The 18,606-nt window shown below is 43.1% G+C and overlaps 1 protein-coding gene across 2 annotated transcripts in view; it reads right to left on the bottom strand.

The window, feature by feature from the left end:
• The window catches only part of GPRIN3 (GPRIN family member 3), a 35,916-nt gene extending 30,714 nt beyond the window's left edge, over window positions 1-5,202 (bottom strand). The window contains exon 1 of one of the 2 annotated variants that reach the window (XM_061374684.1): window positions 4,805-5,202. The gene's annotated coding sequence lies outside the window, so the exon portion shown is untranslated. Of the gene's footprint in view, window positions 1-4,321; window positions 4,578-4,804 lie in introns of those variants that run through there. The other variant, XM_061374676.1, reaches the window with a different exon arrangement.
• Window positions 5,203-18,606: the final 13,404 nt, after the last annotated feature.

An 18,606-nucleotide genomic window follows, 5' to 3' on the forward strand; every position in this document is an offset into this window, starting at 1 on the left:
AAATCGATCAACTTTAGTAAGCAACTGATCATCTATGATCAAATTTTTAATCAGTACAAGTCTTTGTTTCTATAGAACTGTCACTGAGTTCAAAGTCCATGTAAAATAAAACAGACATATCTAGTCCCTTCTATGATTTTGCTATTTGCAGATTTAAACTGTGCTCCAATCTCACTCAGAAGCTTTTCCTACTGGAAGGTGATTTAATTTCATTCAGAACATACCCAGAATTTGGTTTTACCCAATAAATATTATCAATCTTTGCTTTGTTCTGACTCTGAAGAGGGTGATATTTACCTAAATGATCCAATGTATAAATCCAAATAGGGGATTAGTTCAGACATCTTGTTACATGGTATCAAGGCTTACAATTAGGCAACCAGTTTGTGTCTAAGAAGCAATCCTGGGTGACTCGTTATATTTCTCATATTCCATAATAACATCAGAGCACTGCCAGTAACAATGCAACTGATTTTAAAGAATTTTGCACAAATAGAATCAATTCATAACCCTGTAGGGCAGGTATGAAAGTTTTATCAGCTACAAAGTCATTACATGCCCTCAGATAATATCAGCTCTTAATCCAGGATTGCTCTTAAATCTGCAAAGGCAAAAGGTTCAGCCTATATCACACCTCTGCTTTTAATGTGGGAGTCGCAAATTACACAATGATGCAGTGCTAGAAACACAGTAGTACAAGGTACAACATTTCGCTCTGTCTGTAGCTGTAAGAATACATGCAGCTTGCTTTTACTCCTCCACCAGTGACAACCGCACAAACAAATCGGAGGCAGGATGTTCTTAATATAATCAGGTTCTCCTTAGCTTCAGCTGCATCTGAAGGAGGGAATTGATGTTAAAAATAAAGGTGGCAGTAACAGTTGTAGAACCTAAATCTGACAAATTTACTACTGCCAACATACTGTGCTAACGAAATCTGCCTAACTCTAACCTGGCACTCGCTGTGTAGTCTTCATATGACACTAAGTTTGAGACCCAAAAATTCTACCCTCTGTCTCTTCTGGCCTTGTAAGATTAACTAACAGCCACAGTTCTTAATGCTGGGCTGCCTCTGAATTGGCATTATGACTCAAAATATGCAAGTTTTGGGACCAGTTACCCTATGGAAACATATGCATGCTCTTCTGATTGCAAAAGGAGTTGAAGAGAATATGCAACCTTGAGAAAGGAAAGCACATGTTGAGGAAAAAAAAACCCCAGAGAGATGAGCCCATTTTGGGGAGGAAAAGCTCAGTGTGAACGGAAGTAGGAAAGACACCTTCCAGGTAATAAAATTTCATGTTGGGGGGAGAAGGGGGGAAATATACAATTGTATAAATAAGAAACAATTCCGAAGATGCTGACACCAGCCTATAGAAAATTCACCATAATTCTAGAGCTTACAGGGTTACTCTGTTCAATCAGATCAGATATTTGAGCTCAGTAATTATTTTAGTACCTTTGAAGGCACTGCTGCTTTTTCACCACTGTTTATACTTAGCCCATTACTGCCTATACTTACTGCAATCTTTTGCATGCACATTTTCAGGGTCTTGAAAAGAAAACAGAAAAATCCTTGTGAAATTTCAGAAAAGGTCGCTGTCCTGACACTTAAGTTGTTACACAATCAGAATGCACTTCTTAATTTTAACAGTTCAAAGACAATTAGGTCATTCTAAAGGCTGGAACCTGCTGTCTTCATTCATGCAAATAAACCATATACACAAGGATCATCACTCCACTTCATGGGATAGTCTGCATGTACAAGGGAGGTCTTTGATTTTTGGACCTTTCTTACATCACTCTCCCTCAATGTGCATTAAGGTCATAGACAGGATAAGTCACGGTGGTTACAACCTCCCACCCCCCCCAAATATCCTAAAACAGCAAAACAACCAAATCCCAACAACCTAACAAAAAAAAGTACCCACTTCCAGGACCTTTATTATTTTGTACCCTCTCCCACAGCAGGTGTCTTCAAACTACTGAAATCTCATCTTTTCAGTCCCCTTTGAGCTGCTACATGCTACTGGAGAACTTGATAATATCGTGCCAAACCCACTCACCTCTGGCCCTTACTCTTGAACACTGTGCTTTCTAAAGAGCTATAAATCCAGGCTTAAGCACACTCCAGAGTAAGTAAAGCTCACAAAATTCAAGTTAAAGGATCTTAGCATAATGACAATATATGTATCAGCCTAGACATCATACTCATCAGTTGGATTTGCAGTTCTGTAACACAGGAAAGCACCACTTGGAGGCACAGCAGAATGAAAGCAGTTACAAAACCAATTCACTCTAATGGGCGCTTTCAGTTTGCAGTTTCTACATTACTCAGTATAACTTACTCCCCAGTAAACTTCAAATAACCTTAAGGTCATCTGGAGAGAATACTACGAAGAAGGAAGAAGATGTTTTTAGCACAGTGGTCCCAGGAAAAAACTCAGCTGACTTCTAGAGGAGAAACACCAGAGCTCTATTGTCATTCCTGAGCTGCAGACTCTCTGGAAGTGAAGTGATAGAAGGATAAGGGAAAAATCCATTTAAGATAGGCACATCCAAAGTTAAGCATATAGCATTTACTTATAATATAGCATTATAATTATAACAGTAAGCATTTAATTTAAATGCCCCTTTCAGGACAGGCAGCCAGTATGTGAGAAAACAGAGAAACAGAGGGATCACTGCATGTAACTAACAGAACATCAGTTCCCACCGTGTAGCCGTGGGAAAGAAAAGTTTGTACCACTGGGTGAATAGACAGGGGAATACTGAACACGAGGTTATTATCTCTGCACATGACATTAACAAGAGCCTTCCTGGAATCCACTGTGCAGCGTTGATGGCCAGTGAGGACAACAGTGGGGGCTTGGAAAAGAGCAGCAGAGCTCTGGGTTTCTCCTGGGGAATGCATTGGCATTCCAGGGAGAGACCAAAGGAACCCTGTCTATTTATCTCAGAGACAAAGTTAAGCGGCTATTTAATTACTGCCTTTAAATACTTGAGCAGAGAAAGACGATCTGAAACTAGATAGCTATTTAATCTGACAGACAAAGACATTACAAGATCCAGTAGCTAGAAGATGAAGTCCAAAAAGTTCAAAAAGGAAAAAAGATGCCAACATTTAACAACGAGATTAACAATCGGAGCCAGTTATCCAGGAATGCAGTCAATTCCCCATCGTTGGGACTCATTAAAACAAAACTGAAGAGGCTGGTGGGCCAGACCCTGGACTCACTGGGGAATAGTCTAGGCTTTATACTACGGAAGAGGTTAGACTATGGGATTATAATAATACCTTATGACTCTAACAAATCCACCAGCAGCATTGTTATCTTCTCCCAAGAGACAAACAAGGGTGAAGGAAATAATTAATGGAGCCCAAGTCTCTGAGGGGCACAAAAGGCAGGTTCAGTGCGTATAACACGAGTCACAGAGCGGGAGCTAGCAATATCATCTGTAGTTTTTGTCACCAACTTCAGCAGGAAAAGGACAAGGCCCACCGGGGTTTTGTGACGGGCCCTATCGCCCCAAGCCAGGTTGCTCCGTCCCCCTCGTCTAGCCAGCCAGCAGTGCAGGTCTGACACGAACGAGCATCACCGGGCACGTAGTTACTCGACTGCAACATCCCGGCTCGCACCCCTAGCGGGCCACGCTCCGACTCTCAGCGCAGCACCCCCGAGAGCCCCGGGGTTCCGCACCCCGGTCAGGGGGCACATCGGTGCCCCCGCACGTCTGTCCCCTCCCGGCTTCTCCCCGAGGTCTCGGGGCGGGCCCCGGGGGAGACCCCTTCTCCGAGAACCCCGCGGCGGGGGGCCCTCCGGGGCACCTTCCTCGCTGCGACACAGCGGCCACCGACACGTTGCCGTGGCGACCGCGCCTCGCATCCCCCCAGCCTGTTCGGCCGCAACCCCCCCCGACCCGGTGGGAGCACCTTATTACAATTACTGTTACAATCACTACCTTAAGTTTTCCGCGCTCTCGGACATTTGGGAGGCAAACCCGCTTCCAAGCGCCGGTAAAGAGGATTACAGAGGCCTCCCCTGGGCTGACCCGGCCCGGTCGCCTCCAGCCCCGGGTGCCCGCTCGGCGGGGCGGCCGCAGCCCACACCGCTGCGGACCGGAGCCGGCTCCTCGAGGAGCGCTGCCGGGCCCGGTCCAGCACACCCGGGAAGGCCGGTAAGGCGAGGCCGCCCACCGTGCCCCGGGCACCTGTCCGCGCACCCTCCGCGCTCCTCCCCGGCGCCAAATAAACTTGCTGTGCGAGTGTGTGTGTGCGGGGAGGTTCTCACGATCCAACCACCTCCCCCTCGCTCCTTACCTCCGCGGCAGCGCCCGGGGAACCGCGGGCACGCCGCCGCCGCGGGCAGGGATGACCTTGCGGAGAAATTCATCATCCGGGCAGGAAAACAAGCCCTTCCTCGGGGTGTGCAGCTACGGGAGGAGGGCGGGCGAAGGGAGGGAAGGAGGAAAGAGGGAGGGCTCCGCGGGGGTGGCCCTCCTCGCCGCGGGGGGCAGGAGGGAGGCGATTTGTGCCGACTACTAAGAAGGAGCAGAAGGCTCGGTCAGACCGGCCCCGGGAGAGCCGCACCGAGCGGATGCTGGCGCCTCACTGGCGCTCGCAGCTGCGGCGGCGGCTGGCAGGGGACGCGGGGAGTGCCCGGGCTGCAGCGCTGAGCCGAGCCGAGCCGAGCCGAGCCGAGCTGGGCTCCACCCCGCGGGCGCAGGGACAGACACCGAGCCGTCCCCTGTCGGTGTCACCCCGCCGAAAGTCCTCCCAAATGCGGAGGGCGCGGGCACGTACCTGCTTCCAGGGAGGCACTTCCAGCTGACGGCAGCCCCACCTCAGGCCTCGCCTGGCTCTTATAGCCCGGGAGATGGAGGCTTCTGCTCAGCCTCATGCTCCCGATGGAAGACGGGAGCTCTCGGGCCCCTCGACAGCGCCCCGGGAGAGCTCAGCAGCCGCGCCAGAGCCCCGACGGGGCGCCGGGGCTTGCTCTGCATCGCCTCCTCTGCCCGCAGGTTCTGTCCAGCTCCCAAAACAAAACTACGTGCTAAACCGCTTCACAGCAGAAGAGCACATCCCAAATCCCCTAATTCCGTCCACCTTGCTAGTCCTGCATGTGTCAGCTAGGGAAGCGTGCCTACAGATCGCCAGCTAGGCACCCACTGAGCCCTCTGCTTGCGGGGTTGTACAAATCTGCATGGGGAATTGCAGTGCATGCAAATGCGGATCAGCTCTTGTTACGCTTTGAATTTGGATTGTTTTTGACAGGCAAATTTGGCTTCCTGTATGAAGCACTGCTCTGTTTGCCGACAAAAGAACAAAAAAGATCGAAGCAAAAATATTAGCAGCAAAGGATATTTTGGGTTTGGACCTTTAACTGTCTGGAAATCTTTGATCTAATTTCTGTTAATTCCCACCAGTGTGGAATTTTATCTCTCTCTGTTGCAATCACAGGAAACGGTTCTGCAGTGCCCTGAGATTCAAGTCAAGCACAGGGTTTTAATTGGGAAGATTTTAACTCTTCTACCTTCCTTTAGGGGATAAATAGCCATAAATAAGGGCAGGATTTCCAAAACTATAGGGCAGGCTGTGAGGAGAACTGTTGCAATATCGAAAAGATAAAGGGGGGGAAAAAAGAACAATTGACCTAAGAAGACCTAAGAGGACCTGAGAAAATAATTTTTATCTCTAATCATCATGAATATCAATGAATCATATTCCCTTAATTAATATGAATGGACCCATATTTCATTCATTGCTCTGCAGAACACCCTCAGGCTCAGTTATTGATCCTAAATCTCTTTGACTCGTGGGGTAAGTGATCATGAAAAGGTCTTATATTTCCTACCATGGCATATGGAATTTCTTCCCCAACAGTGGCCACGAATATCAGCATGTATTTATGTAATAGCCATTCCTGAATGTGGCTTTCTGACAGTCATTTAACCATGGGCAATTTTAGAGGTATTTTCAATAATCACCAACAATTACCACTTTTTCACACTTGCCAAAACCAAATCAACTCTTAAGAGCCTGGACATCCTAAGCATGAAGGAACCTCATTGGAGGAGGGAAGGGGGTGGGGGGAGAGTGGAGAGAGCACCAAACATTGTCAGGAAAGGGAAATTTACAGTTACTGGTAGCTCTTCTTTACTTCGTTGTTCTCTTCACAATCTTGCTGCTTTTTTGGTGCTCTATAGAGGCTGGTCCTCACCCTGCTCATGTCTGAGTCAGGAATACAAGGTCAGGTTGGCAAACAATCAGTGTTCAGCTCCTTAGTTTCTCTGCTAAATGACCCATTTTTAAAGAAACATTGCTAAACTTCCTTGAATTAATCCTGCTGCCATTAACATTACTACTGTGAGACTTCCCCTTTTCTTGACAAAGAAGAAAAACTGGATGATGCAATTTCCTTTTGTCAGTGATTGTACTTTCATGAAGAGGTGGCTGTAGGCACTTACAGACCACTGCTGCAATGACTTCAATGGGACCCCAGGAGCTGCTCATCAAGGGACGGTTACAATTAGTGTAGTTTTCCTAAACTTTCCTGCACATAAGATTCCTCATCTAGATTCTTAAAAGAGCCCATTTCTGTTAACAATACCCTCCTTAGCCTGAGATACTAAAATCACAGTCTTGGCATTCAGTTAAGCAGTTAATTCTGCAAGCTGGACAAGCTTCTTGTGCCCTTTACTGTAGGTTTAACATCCCACTGCCACCTTTTTCTTTCTGCATCTTTCTCCCCATGTCCAAATCACTGAAAAATATTAAAGCTATTCCTTTTGACAGCAACCTTTCTTGCCCAGGAAGAAATAACCTAACACAGAAAGATGAGAATCAGGCTTGTCTCCAGACAGCCCTTATTTGGCTCCGAAACCATTTGCAAAGTGAGGCATTTCAGTTGGTTTAGTATTTATAGCAAATACTTTCCTCTTCTTTGGAAATCAACTTTGAGATTAACTGAAGTGGAAACATGGTAAGATTTTCAAAGGCATTTAAGAGAGGCAGTTGACCATTTACCCTCAAAAGTCACATCAATGAGTCCTTTGTATTCAGCTGGAAAAGGTGGGAGAATTTTCCATGGCCTATTGTGCCGTTCCTATTTTAGGGTTGTGAAGCACCTTCAGAGCATGTGGAGTACTCACTCCCAGCATCCACAGGAAAAGAGCAACTGTAATTCTCCAGCAAAAAAGAGATGGGTTAGGAGCTTTGTTTGCTCCAAGCCCTTCCATGCCATGCGCTTCAAAACTGGTGCCTGAATGATTTTCTGCCAAGTTCAGGTGAATATTTCTTTCTGTCTGTACAGCATTACTGGGAATGCCCATGCTGCTCTGAGCAGTCATAGCTGAGCACTGGGTCTATTTCTTACCATCTCATGGGCAAGGAAATCCAAGAGGAATGAAGACAGTAATATGACTGAAATAAATAATTTCGACTAATAATCTCTTCCCCATGCTCAGCGGGGCATGGATGCTTTTGTTTCAAAATGCAATGATGCCCTAGGAAAGCTAAGAGGAGGTATCAAAGAAATTCAGATAACTGCAGAACTTTTTTAAAGTGGTGAAGTGCACACATGCATTCAGGGCATGGCCACTTCATTGATGAACTCTTCTCATGTACCTGTTTTTTCTACCCCTACATCCTTTTCTCTTCCCTGAACCATATCCTATCATAGAATGGTTTCATTTTGTAGATCATGCAATATTGGTATTAAAGATCTCTAAACAATTTTCTAAACCCTGTTATGAGCTTTGAACTCCACTAGTTGCTTTCCTGATAAAGAAGCCATCACATCTCAATATATCAATGTGTCACCCTACCAATGCAAAACAGATATTTAGATATTCTGGTTTATTTACCTGAATTTTAACTCATCTGCTTAATCACCTGTGAGGTATGGCAAATTGACTACTGTTTTTCCCCCAACCTTTTGTTTGCTTCAGTCTCCAGCCATGTATATTTGTTCTATGATGACTTTTTGTAGGTATTAATGAAGAAAAGGATTCATACTGGGGTCAGCACATAGATGGTCTTTTAGCTTTAAGTGCCATGCTTAGCACTTAGTAAAGTCAACAGAACATGCTTTAAATTGTGTGCATAGGTCTCAATAATATCACGAATACCCAAGAACTAAACCTTTTTAACTTGCTAGTATTGATCAGGGTGAAACCAGAAGTTTAACTGTAGAGGGATTATCTTCTGATATTTATTAGGCCAGAGCTCAAGCAACAGGAGTATGGATTTTCTAAGAGCTGTTGAAATACAGTTAACCATCATAAATGACCACCACACTTCTGCAGCGTCTTTGAAGACTCTGTAGAATGTTTTAAAATCTCATCATCAAACTATACCAACAGCTGGCTAAATTCACTGGAGCTGAAAAATAATAGAACCAGATGACTTTTTAAAATGAAGAGTTGAGCAGATGTATTGGCCTAACCTAGCATAGGTTCATTTACTTCAGTAGCAATACATAAATTTACATTGGTGTGGATTAGGCCTGTTATTGCACTGCTTCTACCATATTTCTTAATGTATTTTTAGTTTTGATTACTTTGACACCAAATTTGCTTTTTTTTAAAAAAATGCAGAATCTTTCATGTCTTCTTTAGGAAAATGAGTCAAGAATGCTCCAAAAGTAAATCAAAGCAAAACTTCTCAGGCAAAACTTTAGCTGAAGATTGAGGTGAAAAGAACAATGATGAACTTGTGAATACTGTCTTTAACATCTATAGTTTTGTGAAGGCACTTGCACCTTTGCTTCCCGTTAATGTGAAAAACAAGTGAATGACTGGATGAACACATTAGTTTGGGACTGGGAGCTGAGCCAAAAAAGATACAAGTCCTCTGGCATGGGAGCTGCAGTGAGCAGCTGTACAATTAGGGACAAATGTATCAAGGAAGAAAACCATATATGAGGTGATGTGATGTGTGTGATTTGTGATCATGCACTTCCCGTACAACCAGCAGAGCAGAGCAAACGTTTGTTCCACATGTTACACAGCACCTCCCTCTCCCTTTACTTGTCACATACCTAATGGGGTGTACTGGGAGCCTCACAAATGGATGTGGTATTCAGCTACAGTAATAACACTCCTGGATCATTAGACTGGGGCTGATAACACAGTTTATGGCTAGAAGAATAGGTTCTGTTGGTCATATTTCCTGTAAGAATGCTTCCCTTAAACATTATGGTTTTTATAAAAATACTAAAATAAAAAACAATACAATACAATAAAATAATATATAAAGAAAACTGCATGAAACAAACAGTATGCCATGTGAGTGAACTCAGTATTTGGGGTGTTTTTCTGTTTCCCATTGATTCAAACTCGCTATGAATCCATACACTAGCTGCTGCTGTACCTCAGGCAGCTATGTAAAATTTCAGTTGAAAACATGTAAGGGTGTGAATTCCCACAGCACTGTGAAAATGTCTTTGGCCCTCACCACGCACCTTTTAACAATTTTTGCTTCTGATTGTGCTGTGAAGGTCCTCATGGGGAACTTCAACCACTCCAATTGGCACAGGAGGGACAACACAACAGGGTATAGGCAATCCTGGAGGTTCTTGGATGGAATCAACTTCTTCACCCAAGTGACAGAGAAGTCCATGGGCCCTGGCGGGATGCACCCACAACTGCAAGGGTAGCTGACTTATGTCATTGTAAGGTTACTCTCAATTGTCTTCAAATGATCATGGCAACTGGGAGAAGCACCTGAAGACTGGAGGAAAAGTTATTCATATCTTCAGCAAGAGCAGGAAGAAGGGCCCAGGCCAATCAGCCTCACCACAGTCCTTGGGAGGTGATGGAGCAGCTAATCCTGGAAACTGTTCTGGGCATGTGAAGGATCAGAAAGTCATAGGAATAGCCAAGGTGACGATGTGCTTGACCAACTTTGACAAACTATGGTGAAATGACTGGATTGGTAGATGAGGAGACAGCAGTGATTACTTTCTACCTAGACTTCAGGAAGGCTTTCAACACTGACTTCCTTAAGGTCCTCATAGGGAAGCTGATGAAGTATGGGCTGGTTGAGCAGCGAGTTGGACTGAATAGTGGCTGAATGGCCCTGTTGACAGGGTGGTGATCATTTGCAGGAAGTCTAGTTGTAGGCTAGTTGCTAGCGGTATACCCCAGGGGTGAAGACTGGGTTAAACATCCTCATTCATGATCTGGATGATGGGGCAGAGTGCACCCTCGGCAACTTTGCTGATGACATAGACCTGGTAGGAGTGGCTGATACACCAGGGAGTTGTGCTGCCATCCAGAGGGACCTCAACAGGCTGGAGAAATGGGATAACAGGAACCTGAAGCACTTCAGCAAGAGGAAGCGGAAAGCTCTGTGCCTGGGGAGGAACAATCCCAGGGACTGGTACATGCTGAGACTGACGAACTAGAAGGCAGCTTTGCTGGGAGGGTGACCAAACACTGGCACAGTTGCCCAGAAAGGCTGTGGAGCCTCCATCCTTGGAGGTATTCAAAACCAGTGTAGATATGGTCCCTGGCAACCTACTATAGAGGGCCCTACTTGGGCAGTGGGGTTGGACCAGATAATTTCTAGAAGTGCCTTCCAATCACTAGTAGTCTATGATTCCGTGATTCCTTTGGTATGATGGGAACCTTTCGTTAATATGTTGTGACACTTATTTTCACCCTTAGTGTCTACGTAGTGCATTTGGGTATGATTAATTTCACATTCTGCTATTCTCATTCAATAAGTATTCTATATATTCATTACTGTGATTCCACATGTGAAACAGGCCACACAAATAACCTTCTCCTTTCTCAACAAATTAAAAGAAACCATTTGATGAGTCAATAATTTATACTGTTTATCTCCTTTTATGTCAATAACAGAGATCTGGATCAACACATAATCATAATGATTATAGACATAATGGGCTGATTTATTACGTACTCACCACATGATATTCTGGTGCATATTCAACTGTAATGATGTCAAATAATATGACTGGAAAACCTATCTGCTCAGACAACCACTGCGCACTGTGAACAATAAACTAAGCTAATGCAGACACATGGGGTCTCTGGATTCAGAACCCTTTCTTACTTAAATGATATTGACTCTGTGTATCAGAAGCCTTTGATATTTGTAGGATTTCATGAAAAATAAAAATAAGCCAGGGATTCTTTTAAGGAGTGGTTATTAGTGCTGAAGGCAAATGTAAATGAAGTACTCTCCCAATACAGGTCTGTGGTATGGGGCCACTCTGTAGCTTGTATATTTGCACTGAGTTTAAGTAACTCTTTGTTCCAATTGCAAGTCTAGTTCTGCCTACTTCTTTGGCTGTTTAACATGTTATTCCAGAGTGGAACATCCTTTGGCATGGCCGCAACAGCTACTTTGCACATTTTCACATTTCACCCCACAAGACAAGAGCTTCTCCTCATGCTACCAAAATAATAATTCCCTGGACCACTACCAAGGATGTTTATGTCTCACTGTTGTGCTCCCTACGACACAGATTTTCAGGCTGATTCATACAACTGGCGAGATGAAAAGCAGATGTAACAAGTACTGCAAGGTGAGTAGATAAATGATGAATAGGTGTAAATGTGAAGAATAAGCACCATGAACAGCAGAAAGTGGAGATGAAAAGTGGAACAGAGACTCTTGTTTAAATATAAAGAATGTAAAAAAGCCAATAATAACTACATACGAAGAATAACTACATATACCATAGGTCAGTCTAAAACCTGATGTGCCTACCTCCAAAAAAACCCCAAAGAAGCAACAACCCCCCAACCTGGAATTAAATCATCTGTCAATATGATCTCTAAATACATCAGTACTACATTGGAAAAGAAAACCTTACATTTGCTCCAGGGAGCGGATAAAAATCAGGTGCTTCTGTTTCATGCATGTATTCACTAATTTTCACCAGAATCCTACTGCCATATGATGCAACTGTGCATTGTGAAGTAACATTACTGGTTATCATCTTTATATTTGCCTGGACACCTCATATTCCTGAATTCTATATAAAAAATCTGATTTATTTATCTTGACCTTTCTTTGTGTTCTTTTATCTATCTATCTATCTATCTATCCATCCATCCATCCATCCATCCATCCATCCATCCATTTATCCATCCATCCATCCATCAATCATCTATCTATTATGTTGCTTTACCTAAAATAGAAACTAAAATCTTCCCAGGTTTTTGGCCTTTTTGTGCATCTATTACATCTCTTGCCCAGCCATGGGTCTAACAACGTTACTGGTATCAGAAACAGGTAATAACTGATGTATTTATCAGAATAAATAGAAATGATATCTTCAGCTGAAAACCCACCTTAGTTATAGCTCAGTTGTGCTCAGTGTAGCTGTCTAGAAGCTGAGCTTTTCAGAAAGCTTGTTTTGCCTTTTTTGCTGCTTTTATTAGTGTGGAATTAACTACCTCCACTTGATCAAATCAACTGATTTTACAGTTCCTCAATCTAAAGTACATCAGGCCCCATCTTCTGTTTCTCAGGGTTATTTTGCGTTTAAGCTTTCATGCATGCTGTAAACAGTTTAGTTCATTCACACTGGACATCCTCATCTATAGACTCAGCCAGCCTTGTCCAGAGGGCTGCCTGAATGGCCATGCTACACCTTTCCTGTGGACTTCTCCAGAACAAGGGTCACCATGGAGCTTACACTGGCTTAGTTTCACACAAATGGACAAGATTTGCCTGAGAGTTTCTCCCTACCTCTCTGTAAATCTTTCTGCTAGGCTGATTTTCCACTGTTCCTTGGTTACTGCCCCCTTTAAAGCCCTTGGTTACTACAGGGATCATCCAAACTCCATCACTAACAGCAAGGAGATGATTCATTCAAGCTAGGACTGAACTGATCCACTTAGGGTATGCACAATGCCCATTCTATATGATTCCTCTTTTCTGTGACCTGTGAACCTATGGAAAGCATTTTGAGATGGGCTTCCTGCAGTATAGACTGTCACTGATTCCAGTCAAGTTCTACTGAAAACCATGTCCGTTTTGGCTGATGGTGAATTGCATTAGGGGTAGCAGCACAAAGTACTTTGCCTGCATGTTTTTTGAAGATGTCTTTCCTCTGGAGTCTGGGACATCCCCCCAGAACAAGAGCTAGTCAAGGTTCACTGATTCATGGGTAGATTTGGAAGACACCTGTCCACAGCTGCAGAGTAAGATTACATTTTCCTGTTATTCCTAAGGAAATGTATAGATACCAAAAATTGTCTTTGAGTTCAACACAACTGACACTGAAGTTTCTAAGCAATTTCTTATTGATTTCATCAGACAAGGCAAAGATAATGGAATAAGTCAGAGACGGCAGGTGAACAAATGTTTTACTATTCTTTTAAAGTCAGCATCCATTAAAACAATTTCAGAAGAGCCTGATCATTTCTTTGAGCAAAAAAAATCTTTAGACACCTGTTAAAGAGGTAAAAGGGGCAGGCAGAAAGAGCTGAAACTAATTCTAATAGTTTAATATTATCTTGCTTACTGATAACTTTTGAATGGTGTTCAGCATGGGAAAAAATAATTTAGCATCTACATCTAATGCTAATTTAATGTCACATTGCTTTATGACAGGAGCTTTGATTAATTAACAGCATTCTGAACTTGGAAACTGGTGGTCTGTGAGTTAAGCTCAGCTCTAGAAGGCTGCTAATTTAAAACCCTCTAAGAGTTGTTGTTTCTTTTCCGTATATTCCTCTAGAATTCACTGTGAAGAAAATGCACTCAGCAGGTATATATTACCAGGAGCAACAACCACACATCCTTCGCAATGACCACATGTGCTAGATTTCACATGGCTACACAGAGCTAACGAGCTCGCACCCTCAGTGTCATTTTGGGACTTGCAGTCTTTGTTATCTAAGAATGTATTGGATAAGTAGCGTTAGGAGTGAATGCATGAATGAATGAATGAACATGCATTTGGGGCAATTTGCAAAGCTAAACTGCAATCTAGCAGTGTGACTTCCTATACTTCATAGTACTGTGACTATCTGTATACGAGGTGAAATGTTGGTTGTGATGTTTGATGTGTGTTGTGGAATTTTTCCTTTCCATGAAAGTTCAGTTTAATTACGGCTATGGCAAGATTCGAAGAATAACAAAAAGAGAGAAAGCAAGACACTACTCTCCAATATTCAGAGTGTGTCAAAGCATTCAAAACAAGTCAAAATGAGATGCTCAGAGCAGCATCCCCCTTTTATCCCATGTCAGGGCTAATTACAAAACATTCCCTTTCCATTGGTCAAACCCTCCTCTTCCAATTCTGTCCCAATCTGTCATTTGCCTGCCTGAGTCCAGTCACCTCCTCTGTCTTTTTTCTCTAGAACTGGTATAATATGAGGTATCTTCTACTAGGGAAGATGGTCTAACCTCCTCTTTTGACTAGTATTGAAACTTTTCTTAACAGATGTTAATTTCTTGCCATGAATGTAAATGCACTTTACAGTGTAGCTTACTAGCTAAAGTCCTAAAAGCAACAAACATTAATTCTTATGATATACCTGACAAAAAACCCCACTGTACATGAATTTTGTTACATTGCTGTCAGGAAGCATTGTAGACATTAACCAAGTAAGATTCTTGCAAATGTGCTTAGGTACTAATAGTGGTGAAAACTCCCCAAATTCCAGAAAGAGATGATATTATAGAGAATACGTCACCTAGAATACACAAGCTTAGATCTGCTTTTCCTTTACTCCCTTACTATCATTATTTGCCATTTTTCTTAGTTGAATATAAACTACTAGAGCATACAGCACTAAACAGCACTTGCCAACAACATCAACACTGAACCACTAGCACATTAAGACCAAATCCAAACCAAAACCACCCCTCAAGCCCTCTTGTTCCCCAACAAATTAAGGGAGTGGAGCATCTCCCTTATGAGGAAAGACTGAGGGAGCTGGGTCTCTATAGTTTGGAGAAGAGGAGATTGAGGGGTGACCTTATTAGTGTATATAAATATATAACGAGGGAGTGTCACGAGGATGGAGCCAGGCTCTTCTCAGTGGCAAACAATGATAGGACAAGGGGCAATGGGTACAAACTGGAACACAAGAGGTTCCACTTAAACTTGAGAAGAAACTTCTTCTCAGTGAGGGTGACAGAACACTGGAACAGGCTGCCCAGGGAGGTTGCGGAGTCTCCTTCTCTGGAGACATTCAAAAGCCGCCTGGACACGTTCCTGTGTAACCTTATCTAGGTGTTCCTGCTCTGGCAGGGGGATTGGACTAGATGATCTCTTGAGGTCCCTTCCAATCTCTAACATACTGCGATATTGTGATACTGTGAAAACTGTAAAATAGAAACAAATTACCTAGGTGGCTATCTGAGAGGCTGAATACTTTATAACAGATTTATTAAAGATGCTCTCATGGGCCTCACTATGTTCTACAAATTAGTCACCAGAACATTCCCAGTTGGCATAGAAATGTGGGTGTTTTGGAGCTGGAGGACTCTGAATGTCTCATTGTGCATTTAGGTCTGAACCTTACCTAGGCTAACAAGTGAGTAAGGCTGGCTCAAGTGCTTTGGGACAGATTTTATTCTACTTTTTTTTTAGAACTATGAGAAAGAAATGGTTCGGTGGTTGAGGCACTGGATTCTGACGTTATTTTACATCCATTTGAGCATGACCACAGACCTCCTTCATGATGTTAGTCAAACCCTTAGGGCCTTGGTTCTCTTTTCTTTACAGGACAGTTGTGAAAAGAAATCCATGAGCACAGGGCAGGAATTCAAGAACAACAGAACTAGGAGCTATTAGGACCAAGGGAGATAGCTGTCCGTAAAACAGGGCTGCTGGGATTTTAGAGGTTTTTTCTTCTTTGCCAAGCTTGCAGTGGAGTGGGACATACCCAAGTGCTGTGATCATCACAGCTGACAGAGGGTTCAGCCTAGGTTTGCTTTTCTATGGCTAGTATTACTGTGTGAAACAGCAAGAGGCAGAAAACTCGTGGTAACCATATTGTCAGTCAGCTGTTCACAAAACCTGCAGCTTTGATATTTGGGATTTGAAACTACCTGAAACCTGCTTCATATACAAATTGGTATCTTTTTTTAATGGTTAGGAGGGTTTGACAGATTCCCTTGGTTTTTTACATTGCTGCCCACCAGGCATACATGGGAGAAGCCTGCCAGCTTAGGGTGAGGACCTCACACATCTCTGTCCCACCAGAGCGTATGGTTTTTCTGAGTTCTCCCTGTGAAAAACTGACTGATCTCCCTACCTGTGATGCTTTTTCACCCAGCTTTCTCAAAACATAGTTCTCAGGTGCTAATTTCTACTGTCTCTCAGGAAATAGAAATGTTAAATCAAAGTACTACAAGAGCAGTGTGTTTTTGAGGTTTATACAGAGAAAATCTTTTTCAGATTCCCATAACAGCAGCCCTGTTGGCAGACTCATGCTCTGGGGCTTAGCAAAAGGAAATCACCCATTTCCCCAAACAGAATAAGCATGGCAAAATCTTTCCTGCTGTGCTCTGGAGAAGCAGCTGCTGACCATTAAGGGGTACATATTGACACCATGTTCCTTTGTCAAGCAGCACAGAATTGTTTCCCATTTGGCAAAACCCTCTGGGCAGCCCAGTGGCTTTCCCCCAGACGAGTTGCCAACTCCTCCCAGTCTCTTACCTCAGAACAGCCACAAAATTCTTTCTTTACTCTGACCCCACCACAAAACACAAACAGGTCTCGCCCTTATGAATCTCAACTGGATCACATTTCCCCATGCTCCCACTGGGAATGACCTCAGCCTTCATGTGATGGCACCTTTCTTTTCCCTATTTGTGCTAAATGCTCATGAGTCAGCTGCCACTTTTTCTTTGCTGTGATGGCATCCTGATGATATGACTCCGAAATTGGAGGCCTGGGTCTAGTCCAGCCTTCCTGCTCATCATCAGATTCAGCTGGCATGAGATCCTGGATGTGGTCAGTGAATAGAATGACAAAGTAGCAAGAGAATAAGGCAAATAAAAATCCTCTTTTATCTACTGCTTCCATATAGTAGATGAAAAACTGCAAAGCTCTCAGCTGTTATGGCCAATGCTTGCTGTGGTTATATACACAAACAAACACAGAGAGATATATATAACCTTCTAGGCTAAGGTTTTGCATGCCCAGCTCCTGATTCTATGTGACTGGTTGCTTCAAAGGAGCTGGACCTCCCCATATTTTTTAATGCTCAGCCCCCTGATATAACCATGTTGGATTTAAATGAGAAAATTGCACCCATTTTTCCTGCTAGAGTGGTCTAAGCCAGCATCTTGATCAAAGTGAGGACAAGAAGAAGCAGTTATTATCAGTAAACTGAAATCAGTGTATCTCTGGCAATTCCTAATGGGTAAGAACCTGCCTGTAGCAATAGGGAAAGTCTTAAAACTGATCTAAATGCTCTGGTAAGAGTTGCCAGTCCTCAGCAGTCATAAAGCTCTTATAATGGGCTGAAGCTGAAAGTTAAATGGGCATCCTGGGGACTCACAGCGTGGCACTGCCAGATACAGCTGCCCCCTGTTTGCTGCAAAAGCCCTGAGAGATGGAGCAGGTGGCTGCAACTTCAGTCATGAAACCATTCCTCCTTTTGCTGGCTATTGAGAGCTGCAAAGAGCAGGGGAGCAAGGTAGTGATGTGAACCAGGCAGGATCCCACAAAGGCGCATGGAAGTCCAGCCAGAAAAGGATTCTGAGCCTTCAAAAACAACAATAAATTTTACTCCCTTGGTCCTACCTTTTTTTAATACTTAGAGAAAACATGTTTTTTTACTTCCAGCAAACCCGTGTGGTTTTATGTCACTGGGATAACAAACATTTTAAATTTATAGGGGTCTTTTTATATCAGATCTTTGCCTAAGCATAAATCACTTCTACTCATTACAGGGGAAAAAAAGCATAAATATGACTTGACATTCTTATCACCTACTCAGTTCCCAACCAAAAGATTTACTGCATTTCTCTCTGGGAAATATTCTTGTAGTTAAGGGACTCATATAGAAAAAACTCAGCTGCGAGATAACCTTATGTGAGAGGTATAAGTCAAACTATAGACATCTCCATAAATCTATAGTATAATAACTGCCAGAATGCAAAGGACGGATAAGACTCTGCTATTGTTCACTTGACTGTGACATAACTACCATACAACCTCTATTCTCCATAGAACATGAAGATGTTTGAAAAGTTTGTGTCCATTTCAATTTACCAAACAATGGCTTACTATTCAAAACAGAATCTTTTAAGGTAGTAAATTATTTGCTGAGATAATGTCTTCAGTGTAATAGAAAAATTAATTTGTATTTGGTAAATGTTATTTGCAGCTCTAGTCCTTGTGGATTGGGTCTAATTCCTTTTAACCTCACTGTATATACAGAACTCCCCTCTTCCCAGGACACACCAATACCTTGTTTCAGGAGTCACCACAGACATTCCACTGGAATGTCCCCAGTTTTTGTAAGAGTTTGCAGTTACTTCACATTATTCCTGCTCCTCTTTGGAAAGGGTCACCTTGCTCATTAGAAAAGCTGCCTGTGAACTCTTTTCAGCATAGGAACTTTGGTTGTGACTAGTCTTTAAGTGCCTTGAGCTAG

Source organism: Neopsephotus bourkii, unplaced genomic scaffold (assembly GCF_033783945.1).
Source record: "Neopsephotus bourkii isolate Nb327-2 ecotype Australia unplaced genomic scaffold, CSIRO-AGI_Nbou_v1 NB_168, whole genome shotgun sequence".
NCBI lineage: Eukaryota > Metazoa > Chordata > Aves > Psittaciformes > Psittacidae > Neopsephotus > Neopsephotus bourkii.